Consider the following 13,670-nt stretch of genomic DNA (forward strand, 5'->3'; position numbering starts at 1 on the left):
CAGTGGACCAGGGATATGCCCGTGACTTGCACAATTTGGGTCAATGAGGACAAGTGAGAATTGGATCAATATCTTCCTTTGTGTCAACAGAGAAGTGGCTTCTTTTACTTCTGCTGTTTTTAAATGTGGATCCATGAAACCCCAAGAAGAAAATACCCATCACATCTGTTGCCATCCAGAATCATTTGAATTTTTTTCTAATTTTTGGAGATTTATTTTGCTTATAGTTGAAAATGCTGAGTGATGGAGTCTGAGATGAACAGGAGCCATCTGACTTGTTCTAGAGAATTTGGACCTAGGATGAAGCTGACACCTCAGTGAGACAGAGAGAAAGAGAGAGAGACTATAGATCTTGGTGAATGCATCAAGTTGTTTGATCAAACCTTGCCTAAAATTATATGGTAGCTTTTTCTTAAGCTGGGCGAGTCAATAAACTCTATTTATTGTTTCCAAAAACATTTGTTGAGCATTTAGTATATGGCAGCCAATGGTCTAAAACCAACAATAGCATCAAACAAGAGGTTCCTATATTCCAGTGTAAGAAGAAAAGGATCAAGACTAACAATGAAGCAAACAAAAAGAAAGGTAGAATGATTAAGCTGAAATAGAGCATATTCATTTCCCAGGGCTACCATAATCAAGAACCACCAGCCAGAGGTCTTAAACCACAGACATTTCTTGCCTCACGATTCTGAGCATTAGAAGTCCTAGATCAAGGTGTCGGCAGACCTGGGTCCTTCTGAGGGCTGTGGGGAAGAATCTGCCCCATGCCTCTCTGCCAGCTCCTGGTGATGTGCTGGCAATCTTTGGCATTGCTTGGCTATAGATACATTTCACCACAATTTCTGCCTTCATCCTTGCATGGTGTTTTCTCCTATATCTTCACACTGTCTTCTCCCTGTGTATATATGTCTCCATGTCAAAATTCACCCTTTGCATAAGGACACCAATCATACTGGGTTAGGGCACACTCTTAGGCTACTCTTATGCCCATCTTAACTAATTATATCTGCAAAAACTCTATTTCCAAATTAAATCACATTCTAAGGCAATGGGGGTTTAGACTTCAACAAATTGTCATTCTGGGGTGGGAGGGGATGCAACTCAACTCATAACACAGAATAATGTGATTAGGAGACACTCTAATCTTGTGGTACACATATTCTCAATCATGTCTGACTCTTTGCAACCCCACGGACTATAGCCCACCAGGCTCCTCTGTCCACAGAATCTTCCAGGCAAGAATACTGGAGTGGGTTGCCATTTCCTTTCCCAGGTGATCTCCCTGACCCAGGGATCAACCTGTATCCTGCTTGACAGTGGATTCTTTACCACTGAGTCGCTTTGTATGGGTGATCATGCATTTCTGAGGAGATGCCATTTATTCTGAGAATTAAAAGGTAAGATGTAAATGAATGACTAGATCTGACTATCTGAGGAGGAAAAAATTATTTGGGGGCAGATGGAAAATCGAGTGGATAGTTTTTAATAACCAAGCTACAAAAAAAAAAACAAGCAAACAAACAAAAAAAACAGACCAAAGAACAATGACTTAAAAAAAAAAAAAAGACCTTTATTGCTTATGTCCATTTGAGTTATATTTTCTATAATTTGAAAGTTAAGGAGTTAAGTAGAATCTATCAGAATAAGTCCTATTAGAAATTTTCTAACTATAATTTACTTATAAAAGCCCTAGTCCTTATTTTCTTTATTGCACAGTGAGCTGACTTTCTACTTCTTGCTTTGATACTTGTCAGATATTGTGACCTTTGGTTTTATTCCATGTCAGTTTTGCTAGTTGTATATTTCTAAAGTTGGGGATCATTGTAGTACTATTTTTCTCTCTGATGCCAACCATAAGCTTGTCAAATAGGAGGGCCTCAACAAAAACTGAATAAATGAGAGGAATTTCAGTCTAGCTTAGGAGCAGTGGTATGCCAGTATAAGTCAATCAAGAGGCTAATCTGCCCCCAGCCCCCCCAAAAAACCCTGACTTTTAGCAGGTGCCGATTTCCAGGGTGTAAATATTCCCACCATTACTGAGTTCAAGCTACTAAATGACATCACAAGCTGAGGAATGCACACAATTGCCTTTCACCAGCCAGCACCAGCTCACCGTGATGGGGGGATCTATTTCAGGAATCTATTTTGGGAAATGGGTCACACTTTGTTATCAGACTAACTTAGGTTGTAGATTTGTTGCTAGCACTGAAAGCTGTGCAATCTTCAGAAATTCATCTCAGTTCAGTTCAGTTTAATTGCCCAGTCATGTCTGACTCTTTGTGACCCCATGGACTGCAGCACACCAGGCCTCCCTGTCCATCACCAGCTCCCGGAGTTTACTCAAACTCATGTCCATTGATTCAGTGATGCCATCCAACCATCTCATCCTCTGCTGTCCCCTTCTCCTCCCGCCTTCAATCTTTCCCAGCATCAGGGTCTTTTCCAATGAGTCAGCTCTTCACATGAGGTGGCCAAAGTATTGGAGTTTCAGCTTCAGCATCAGTCCTTCCAATGAACACCCAGGACTGATCTCCTTTAGGATGGACTGGTTGGATCTCCTTGCAGTCCAAGGGACTCTCAAGAGTCTTCTCCAACACCACAGTTCAAAAGCATCAATTCTTCGGCGCTCAGCTTTCTTTATAGTCCAAATCTCACAGCCATAAATGACTACTGGAAAAACCATAGCTTTGACTAGACAGACCTTTGCTGGCAAAGTAATGTCTCAGAACTGAAATTCATCTTAGTTGAGTGTTAATATCCTCATCTATAGGGCTTCTCTGGTGACTCAGAGGGAAAAGAATCTGCCTGCAATGCAGGAGACCAGGGTTTGATCCCTGGGTCAGGAAGATCCTGTGGGGAAGGGAATGGCTACGCACTCCAGTATTCTTGCCTGGAGAATTCCATGGACAGAGGAGCCTGGCGGACTACATTCCTTGGGGTCACAAAGAGTCAGACACAACTGAGTGACTAACACACACACATGCACACATCTATAAAATAAGAGTGATACTTGCTACAGAGGATTTTTGTGAAAATTGAAGTGAATTATCACTGATAAGGCAACCAACAGAGTAGAGGGTAACAGAAACTAATAACTTGTTAGCTTTGTGTCAATTTTGTTGTTATTGATAGGAAAGGTGCTGATCTCTTGAATTTGGTTGCAAAAATGAAAATGAATCTAAATGCTGTAATAGAACATGGACCTTATCTGAGGGGGAACCAACACTTTCTACTGACTTTGACTCTAGGATCATTGCAAAAATGCAGGTGTTTGAGTGGACATCAGTAACTGGAAGTTGGCCTTGAGTTCATGAGGCTTAATCTGTAGTTTTTTTCTGGCCACAGAGAGTATATGATGTCAGCATTTGAAAAAAAAAAAAAAGGACATTCTAAACCAAGAAGTGACCCGAATGATTGAAGTTTGAGACAAAAGGTAGGAAAATCACTGAGGACTCAGAGTCCTGTCACTCAGTCTCCTCAAAAACAGCTTCATTTACGTTTATATTAACTTTTCTCTCCAAGAGGAGAATAGACAGTGAGCTTTCTTCTGTGAAGACGGTTGCAAACCCATGTTCAAAGTGTTGGACAAATTAAAGGGAATAAGTTAAACAGACTCTGTGTATCTGAGAGAGAAAAAGAGAAAGAGACAAAGACAGAGAGAGAGAGAGGAAGAAGAATGTGGCTGATTAATTTTGAAGATTGTATCCCAAGGCATTCAAATTTTAAAATATAGACCCAAATCAACATCCTTCATGGGATGGATTCCAAACCATGGGTCACAGTTTGAGACCCTGATATATCTGTAGAAGCCTTTCACTCCTGCTTCCAGAAACCATGTCAGCTCAGTTTCTAGTGGAGAGAAACACAATCAACTTAACTTCTTTTTCCACTAGATTGGCTTATTCGTATCTGATTCTTATTTTTAGTGTTTCTCTTTTATCTATAATGAATATAAGATAATTGCAAATAATCTGAACAGAATAGAAAAGCATATGGCATAAAGCAGAGTGCCATCAGGATCTCCCACTCAAAAGATGACATCTGAACAGTCTGCTGAATATCTTTCTGCATCAGCGCACACACGTGCACACATGTGTTACATGCACATGTGCACACATGAGGCTCTGTGTGGCCTTGCAAACTGAGCTCATGCTATGCATGCTCCTATTTAATGGAAAACATACAAAGAATGTTCAGTCGCTTTTGCCTTAGAATCCTGCTTCTACAATTTAGCAAATTTTGGCTCAAAGCATGGCATAAAGTAATTGTAGTCCAGGTATCAAAGTCGCACATCTAGTCAGTTTCTACCTTGAAATAAAGTGTTTCTTCTTTAGCCTCATTTCTAACAGTTAGGGGAGAAAGGGGCAAGCCTGTTTTAGAAATCAGGCAGTACTATTATTAGAAATTTATCAACCTTTACTTATCTCTGGATTCCTTTCTCCTCTCTCCTCACTGTGTTTTATCTTCTCTCTGTTGATCTTTTTTCGCAGATGACCTTTCATCTTATTTCTCATCTGCTGGTCCCATCAACCCTAACTTTGTATCTGCTAAAACTCAGGTAATTGCTTTTAGATGGGTATAATTAAGAAGCCATTAGTGTAAAGTTTCATTTCAGTTTACGCCTTGGTCTGCATTTGAGCAGAGAAATATGAAATTAAGGTATTAGCTCCTTTCAGGAGTATGAGTCACGAGCTAATAAGTTTCAAGAGCAATTTCTCAACTGTAATGATTGTGCTTTTCTCTTTGAAAATCTTCTCTTTGGAATTCTCATAGAGGGAATATTGTAAAAGGAAGGCGAACAAATTATAACGACAGGCCTGAACTGGTTACATGGTACCTGAAGGGTGAGTGTCCCAGGTTCCCTCAGAGGGTCATATGAAATCTTTAAAAAGTAGCTATTGTGGGAGGTCCAACCTAGAAACCCATAAATTCTCTTTCACAGTTGTGTAAGAGTTCTACTCTTTTGAGGACAGCTGTGAGAAGCATTGTAGAGGGGATTAATGACCTGAATGAAGAAGTTGAAGTCAAGATGACCTAATATGATTGGAGATAAGCTAACTAGAACAATTCTCAAATTTGGCTGCATAATAGAATTACCTGTTATATGAGTTTCCCATGCTGCCGTAACCAATTCCCACAAACTGGGTGTCTTAAAACAGTGAAAAGTGATTCTCTTGCACTTCTATTGTCTAGAAGTTTAAATTCAAAGTGTTGGCAAGACCTTGCTCCCTCTGACAACTCTAGAGTAGAATCCTTCTGACCTCTTTCTAACTTCTGGTGATGCCTGGAAATTCTTGACTTCTTTTGTCTTATAGGTGCATTGAGCCCAATCTCTGCTTCCATTGTTTCATGGCCCTCTTCTTGTATATGTATCACTGTGCATCCTCTTTCCTTACAAAGAGACACTAGTCATTAGATTTAGAGCCCCCAGTCCAATAGGAGGGGCTTCCCATGTGACTCAGAGGTAAAGGATCTGCCTGCCAATCAGGAGATGTGTGTTTGGTTCCTGAGCCAGGAAGATTACCAGGAAAAGGAAATGGCAACCTGCTCCAGTGTTCTTGCCTGGGAAATCCCATGGACAAAGGAGCCTAACAGGCTACAGTCCCCAGGGTCCCAAAGAGTCAAACATGGCTTAGCAACTAAACAACAATCCAATATGACCTTATCTTTGCATTTGCAGAGTAAAACATCTACATCTTAGCAAAATAAAAGCCATTGCAAAGACTTTATTGTCAGATAAGGTCACATTCTGGGACTCCAGGAAAATATGAATTTAGGGGAATGCTATTCAGCCTATTGTACCTGGGAATATTTAAAAAGCCCAAAGCCCATGGTGCACACTAGATCAATTAAATTAGAATTTCTAGAGGCCTCAGAGAGCTTGAAAAGAGACTGATGCTTGGGTCTCACCTCCAGAGAATCTGATCTGCAAAGGCAGTATTCTAAAATGTGTATTATTGGATTGTTAAGGAAAGAGAATGAAATCACGTGAAGTACAGAGCAAAAGCCTGGCGTATAACATCTGCTCAGTTAATATTTCCCTATTTATTGGTTTGGCTTGATGGGTTTATAAAACAAGGACATAATTTCACATACGTAAGGATGCAGTGTTCAGCAAGCAAAGGTACTCTTATTCTTCTGCCCTTTCCAGGACAAACCCAATTATCTGCTTTATGTTCCTAGTGTCAGGGCTTCCCTTGTGGCTCAGCCAGTAAAGAATCCGCCTGCAATGTGGGAGACCTGAATTCAATCCCTGGGTTGGGAAGATCCCCTGGAGAAGGAAACAGCTACCCACTTCAGTATTCTGGCCTGGAGAATTCCGTGGACTGTACAGATTATAGGATCACAAAGAGTCGGACACAACTGAGTGACTTTCACTTCACTTCCTAGTGTCAGGGTTTTACCTAGTATATGGTTTTCTGTTACCATAACCCTTATACCTTCTGCTTTCCCAATAGACCAGTGCTTATCAGCTCTTACACATTTGAGTCTAATTGCCACCATCCTCCTAAGCCCCTTCCTTTACAGGTCAGTTGCAAGTGCTAATCTTTTCCGGTCTGCCAGAGTGACTAACAATCTTAGTTTGCTCAGAATTTAGGAATTATCCAGAATACAGAACATCCAGTGTTAATTCTAGGACTAGCCCAGAGAAAGCCCCATGGCTAATCACTCTAGGCCTGCCTCAATCAGTCATGGGATAGCAGAAAATGCCCAGTGTTTCCCCAAGAATATTACACATATTAGAAATGCAATAATCTCTAAGAGTGAATGCAAACATATAAAACACAGCACATGTCTTCATGTCTATATAACAGCTATCAGAGAGAAAAAATAATAATGATAATAATAAGAATGATAATGATGATGAGAATACTTACTGATCACTTTCATTAATCTAGTTTCTATGCTAAGGGTTTTGTATGTATTATTCATTTAATACACATAGCAACTCTATATACTAAGTGACATTATTATCCTAATTTTCTAAATGAAGAAAATTTGGATTCAAGCAGCTTATGTAACTTCTGTAAACTTCTTAAAGCTAGTTTGTGTCTTGTTGCGAGTGTAAACCCTGGCAGTTTTCTCCCCATACCATGCTGAATGACAGCAGAAGGGCTGCAGCTGTACAAGTTAGAGAAGGACGGAAGAGCAATACATTAGCCCAGTGCAAGTCACAAAGTCATCACAGAGAAAGGGGGCACTGAACCGGCACCTCCAGTTCATACTGCATCATAACTTCCCTTAAGTGGTTCATTTAAGGGAAACATTAATTAAGAATCTAATACATGTACCGCACATATAGAAATATTGAAGCAATAAGAGAGGCCAGAGTTTCTATGGGAGTTGCTATGTCCCTGGCAGTGTTAAGCCCTTGATACAGTATGAACCTCAGGGCATGGTTTCACAATAACCACCCAACAGAATACGAGAACTGTACTCATCACAGAAAAGAGACTTGTGGGTTAAAGCCATCAATGACCTTGACCCGGGATCTCACAGGTAGTTTATGATAAATTCAGGATTCAGACCTAACCTGTTGGTTGGTTTGTTTATGACGATAGAGTCTATTGTCATAACTATCATGTTGGTCCGTTCCTCAAACTGAGCAAGGCATCAGAATGGTTCAGTGCGGCTTAACTGAAACAGAACGTGTGTGTGTTGCGGGGCGGGGGAGGGGATGTTTAGTTAGTTCACCTGTGCGAGACTGGAGTAATGGCATGAAAGCTGTCCTCGTCTGTGGGGTATAGCACGTCCTCATCTCCATAAGGAAGGGCAGCAGAAAAGGCGATGGAAAACACCCCTGTGACAAAATCAAAAGTTGAGTTAATCAGGAATTAATGGAACCGTTCAGTCTCTAAGGGGTGGGGGGTGATGGGGGACGGGGAGGGAAGGAAAAGCACACGCAGTCCCCCTGTTTAAGAGGAATGTGTCTCCTCACCCCAATGCAGCCCCTAATGTTCTCAGAGGAAGTGAAAATGCCAGACAATCAAAGACCATATGTCTTCTGCTTAGATCCACAGAGCGTCCATGTATTTTTAATCAAGGCTGCATCTCCGAAGGATGTTTATGCTTCCTTGACATAAAAGATGCTCCGCCAAATGAGCTCTGCACCAGGCTCCAGGCTGTTGTTACCTCTGGCCATGCCAGGAGAAAGGAAGTTGGCAGATCCCCCATAATGCATTATGGTAAAGATAACACAAATTGTACTTGAAGGATAGTGTGCGCGGAGCAGCCCATCAAGCCTGAGGAAATGGGCTTAGGAGCCGCTGAAGACTTCACTCTCCAGCAGACCCCTCTGCTGCTACTCCATCCTCACACTCTAAAATTCATTCTCCGCGCGGCACTCAGCGAGGTCTGCTCAAAATGTAAATCCAATTTCTTCATGCCTTCACTCAAACCTCTCTAGTAGAGAGTTTTTAAAAATAAAAACTAGGCCCTTTTCCTGTGGTCTACACAGCTCTGAATGATCGATTTCCTCATCTCTATTTCATGTTATATTCCACTTACCTACATTCCTGAGCTCAAGTCACATGGCCCTTATTTCTGTTTCAAAGCACTGATCATTCACTCTTGAATGCATTAACTCAAAAAATGTTTGCACGCCAGGTGTGTTCCAGGAACTCTCCTACCTGCTGGGAAGAGACCAGTGGGCAGAACAGAGAAATCTCCTTGCCCTCTTGAAACTTAAGTTCCAGTCACAGAAGATAGACACCAAACAATAAAGATGAAAATGTAAAGCGTATAGCAGTTGAAATGTGATAAGGGGCTTCCCAGGTGGCTCAGGGGTAAAAGGATCTGCCTGCCAATGCAGGAGATGCGGGAAACTCGGAGACATAGGTTCGATCCTGGGTCGGGAAGATCACCTGGAGTTGGAAATGGCAACCCACTCTAGTATTCTTGCCTGGAAAATTTCATGGATAGAAGAGCCTGGCGAGCCATAGTCCATGAGATCGCAAAGAGTTGGATATGACTGAGCACGCACTCATTCCAAAATCCTTTACAAAAAAAGGAAAAAAAAAAAGTGGGGTAGGTTCAAGATTAAGCAGCAAGGAGAACTAGGTTGTGACATTAAATACAATGGTCAGGGTGGGTGTCTCACCTTAAGACATTTTCTCTTAGTGTTCCCTCTCCTAGGATACCCTTCACCCAGATTTTTGTGTGGGTTTCTCAGAACTCAGGTGTGAGCTCAAATGTCCCCTCTCAGAGACACCTTTTCTGGTCCTTCCACATGAACTGGCTACTTCTTGTCACTATCTCACCACCTTCTGTGATGAAACCATCTGAGGTTACATTTTTCATTTATTCATTTGCTTTATTTTGTCTGCAACCCATGGACTGTAATTTCCATGAAACAGGTGTCTTCATCACTCTACTATCATGTCTCCTGTGTTGAGAGTGGTGCCTAGCATACAGTAGGTATTCAGCAAACATATGCTTGGATGAAAGAGTGAAGGAATGAAGGGTGATATTAACACATTCAGTTGGCCTTTATAGGACAAGACAGGTAAGTAATACTTAGCATTGAGAAATCATTAGCAGACATTATCATCTTGTCCTTTTCATAGCCTGGCATATGGTTAAGCAAGACAGTCCAGGAAATAAGACAGGAAAATACTATCAAGAGCTAAGTAAGATGCTTGAGATTTAAGCATCTTACTTAGCTCTTGATAGTATATATATATATATATATATATATATATATATATATAAAGTAAGTATATTTTGTAGGAGATTTAAGCACTCTGGTCCAAATGCCATCATCTCTTATTTTACTGACTGCACTCTTGCTGCCACATGAAATATGTTTTTTCAAAGTCCAGGAAAGATGAGCCTTTAAAGTATTTGATTATGTCTTTCCATGTCTTGAACCCTTCAATTACTCCCTATTGATCATAGGATAGGGGTCCAAAACGTTTGAGTGACTTCCAGTGACTTCAAGGGCTGGCTGCAGTCTAATTCTCTAGTTCGCCCTCTCAGTACTCCTCACCAGCAATCTGGTCTGTCTAGACTGATCTTTTTTCAAGTTTCCTACATGCCCAAACCTACTGTCTTCCCTCTGGACCACTAGAAGATTTCTCTGTTCAGCAATGTCTTCTCTGCTCTCTGTGCCTAGCTAAATCACAGCCACCTTTTAAATCTCTGCTTCAACTTCATATCCCCTGACCAAGACTCTCTGATCCCTAAGTCTGGATGAGGTAACTCTTCTCTGTGGCCTTATAACATCTTGCCCTTGACCATCACATTACTTTCCACAGAGTGAATTGCAATTGTTTGATTTCTTGCCTGTCTCTTCCACTAGACTTAAGCCATAACAGGGCAAAAATAGTTTCTGTCTCCTTCATTCTTGTACTTCAGGCATTTCACACAAGGTCTGGCTCATAGTAGTTGCTCAAAATATATTTGTTGAATGATTGGATAAAATGTAGAGTCAATTAAAATAGTAAGAGTTTATTTCCAGACCGAATAGTGAGTATTATTTCTCATGCCAAAGCTCTCTTTGTGAGTCTTGCTACTCTGTGGCAACAGAGCTGAAAACTGAGACGAGATATGGTAGAAAGTTGAGGGCACGCAGCTATCTTCAGATCCTGACGTCATACAGTGTAATCAGGCCCTCCTGGTCAACCTTTGCTGATAGCCTCGGGCACCAAGGAATTGGCCTATGAAGTCAACAATTCTGATTCAGACTGGAGATATTAAGCATAGTGACTTCCTCAGAGTAGGAGAGTCTGATGTCTTGCTTAGGAGCGAAAAGACCTTAAGATTAGTGGTTTTGTCTGTGTCTAAAGACAAACTGAAGTGGCTGTAGAAATAGAGGATGCAAACACTGAAGAGGAATCTTTGAAAACATATCATTCAAGAATCGCATTTCACTGACAGAGAAAACGAGAAATCTGGTGGTTAAGTAATAGCCTCTCTGTTCTGGGATTGAATTCTTGACTTTTCTTCACGTTCTGTGGTTTCTGTCATCAGTTTAATTCAGTTAAACTCAGCATATTTTAATTTTGTTTTCTATGCCATTTGCCAAACATTTTCACTGTGTCTGCCCCCCCCCCCCAGCTGAGGCCACATATCAGTTTTGTGACATGTGCTTTTTGTCAGGTTCATCTCGCATCCCAGCTGGATGCAGAAACCTACCCTCTTTAAAAGCGTTTGACTAACTCACTTGCACTGGAACTTTGAGCAACACATATTTTATTAAGAATATCACAGGGAAAAATGGGCAGGGAGGAGATTACATCACATATCTCTAAGCAAACAACTTAGCAATTCCCTCATGTAAAGATATAAATTCTCTAAAATCCTTTACCCATTTTATCACGGGAGTTTCTCCTTCCTCCTCTTAATGCACATGAAGATTGTTCTAATTGACTTAGAGCTCTTCTCTTGAGTATTTTCCTCTAAGCATTTTAAATTATCTTTTTCTTTATGAGACATCATAATTTGGCTCTGAACCACTACCTACTTTCAACAGTGCTTACCCAGTTACCAAGGTCGTTCGGCTAAGCAAAGGGTCTTCCAACTAGCAGAACTGCCATCCTTGAAAAAAGTATCTTTGTGGGCTTTGCAGCTTAAGCTTGGTCAGCAAATCCCAAAACGTTGAATCATTAGTAATCTAAGTTTGATCATCTGAATATTCATTTATAAAATATAAATAAAGACTCTGACTTCATGGAGCGTTTGTGAGGGTCACATGAGATAACTGTGAAAGAAACCTGAAAGATAACCCACCTCGGAGTGGCTTAGGAGATGCTCGGGGTACACGGTCTCTTTCTCCTCAAGTGAGAGGATTAGGTGTCTCTTTTGTCTCACAGCTTCTAACTGTGTTAGTGTTTAGGAGGCCTCTCAGCCTCTTAAAACTCATTGTTATTCCTTGAATTAACAAAAGAGTACAAAATAGTTCAGAAAAACGCAACTGAAAAAGCATATGTACTGGTTGTTTGTTCATGATGGAAACATGACTATTCTGACATAAATCCAGAGTGTGACACCAATCTGTATGTCTGTGTGTGTTCCAGAGAATTTACAAGTGCTAAAACTCCTCTGTCAAACACTGTGTGATGTTTGAAAATGTTACCATTGTTAGATTCTTTTGTTCCTAGCCCTGTCTGACACTGTGTAGGCTGCCACGCCAACTGTTAGTGGCAGACAGAGGCATTATGTGTTTTTATTTGGTCTCTATCTAGAAATGTCATGGTTTGGAAGTCCTGAAGCAGAGAAGCTTCTCTATTTAAAATCTGCTTCGTACTCCTAGCAGATCTTGGAAACAGTCATGCTATGCTCAGTAGGTCTCTGGGCATGGTTGAGCCATGTCTTTGACTGGAGCCACAGACACCATCTAAGTACCAGGGATTAGTAACCTAAGCCTCCTGGTTCCAAGAAGTTCAAGAGAGACAGGGTATCCTGGGCTCTTTCCCATGCGATGGATGAAAAAAGCATCCATGTGGGTGAGAAATACATTTATCTACAACACAGATGGAACAGCGTATATTAAAAGAAACCGCCAGATGCCAGACCTTTGGCCTGCATTTATGGTTATTGAATTGTTTTTTTTTCATTCCCTAAGATTCCAATACTGTGTAAGTAATATGTACTCTGTAAAGAGCTATGGAAATTACAGAGATGAATAACAACTAACTAAATATTTATATCATGAATATTATATCAGTTAATATCCACAGCAATTTCAAGAGATAGACCTGTTTATTTTTATTTTCTAAAAGGCAAAATCAAGCTCAAAAAATTAAGAAACTTGCCTAGGATTAACAAGTTAGTACTAAAGTTATGTTTGACAGCAAGTATGTCTGTGCCAAAAGGTTGAAGGTTCATCTTCAATGGGCTTTCTGTACATTTTCCCCTTTAATCTTACAAAAACCTTGACTGTGTTGTCTCTGTTTCACAGATGAGTAAAATAAAGCTCAGGGAAACTTGGTAATTGTTCAGAGAGATCATACAAGTATTCTATGAGAAGAACCCATGAAGTTTTCTTGGATTCTGGGGGTCATCAAGGGGATAGAGGTAGGCTAGGTAGGATGCCCTAAATATTTCATAATATCTGGGGGGGGGAATAGGGGAGATGTTGAAGAAGAAAAAAGGTTATCAAAGAGAGAAAATGGTTACATCAGCTTGGAGGCCACTTCTGCTTCTATTTTGGATGGTAAACCTACATTTTCTGTTGAGTTATGTAAGAGAAAGATTGTGTGTGCGTTCAAAGGGCAAATTTGAGGAAGATCTCAGGACACTGCCTGCATTCTAAGTGGCCCTGGTGGTGGAGAGAATGGGCCCTGTTCCAAATTGATTAGTTCTGCTACCTTCTCATTATTGTTCCCCCTGAAGTTTGGCATGCAAGCAAGGTCATTTGATGCATAGGTCTGCGTGACTTAACTGATTCTGCTGCAGACTCCCTCTACTCCACCCCCCGACCCCCACCACCTGCACTAGAGAAAATTAAAAATCGGCCCATACATTTTACATGAGTTCCCAAGACTGACGAGAAATTAACGTTATGTTGTCTTTTCATAAAGATACAGCTGTTTTGTAAGATGTTCATCCAATTCAGTAATAGGAAACCTTCCCCGAATTCCTCCATGGAGCCTAGACTTCAGGAGGGGAGAGGAAATGCATTTCGACTCAGAATAATATGTTTGTGCAAGTTTTCTGCTTACAGT

The 13,670-nt window shown here is 40.8% G+C and overlaps 2 long non-coding RNA genes across 2 annotated transcripts in view; one reads left to right on the forward strand and one right to left on the reverse strand.

The window, feature by feature from the left end:
* Positions 1 to 7,659, reverse strand: part of LOC145540933 (uncharacterized) — a 46,971-nt gene extending 39,312 nt beyond the window's left edge. The window contains exon 1 of the long non-coding RNA XR_014078648.1: positions 7,538 to 7,659. This is a non-coding gene — a long non-coding RNA (uncharacterized LOC145540933). The remainder of the gene's footprint in view (positions 1 to 7,537) is intronic.
* The window catches only part of LOC145540906 (uncharacterized), a 355,416-nt gene that overhangs the window by 298,543 nt on the left and 43,203 nt on the right, over positions 1 to 13,670 (forward strand). The window contains exon 4 of the long non-coding RNA XR_014078637.1: positions 4,494 to 4,561. This is a non-coding gene — a long non-coding RNA (uncharacterized LOC145540906). The remainder of the gene's footprint in view (positions 1 to 4,493; positions 4,562 to 13,670) is intronic.

The sequence above is a fragment of the Giraffa tippelskirchi genome, chromosome 1 (genome assembly GCF_054371585.1).
Source record: "Giraffa tippelskirchi isolate mGirTip1 chromosome 1, T2T-mGirTip1v1.2.pri, whole genome shotgun sequence".
Lineage (NCBI taxonomy): Eukaryota > Metazoa > Chordata > Mammalia > Artiodactyla > Giraffidae > Giraffa > Giraffa tippelskirchi.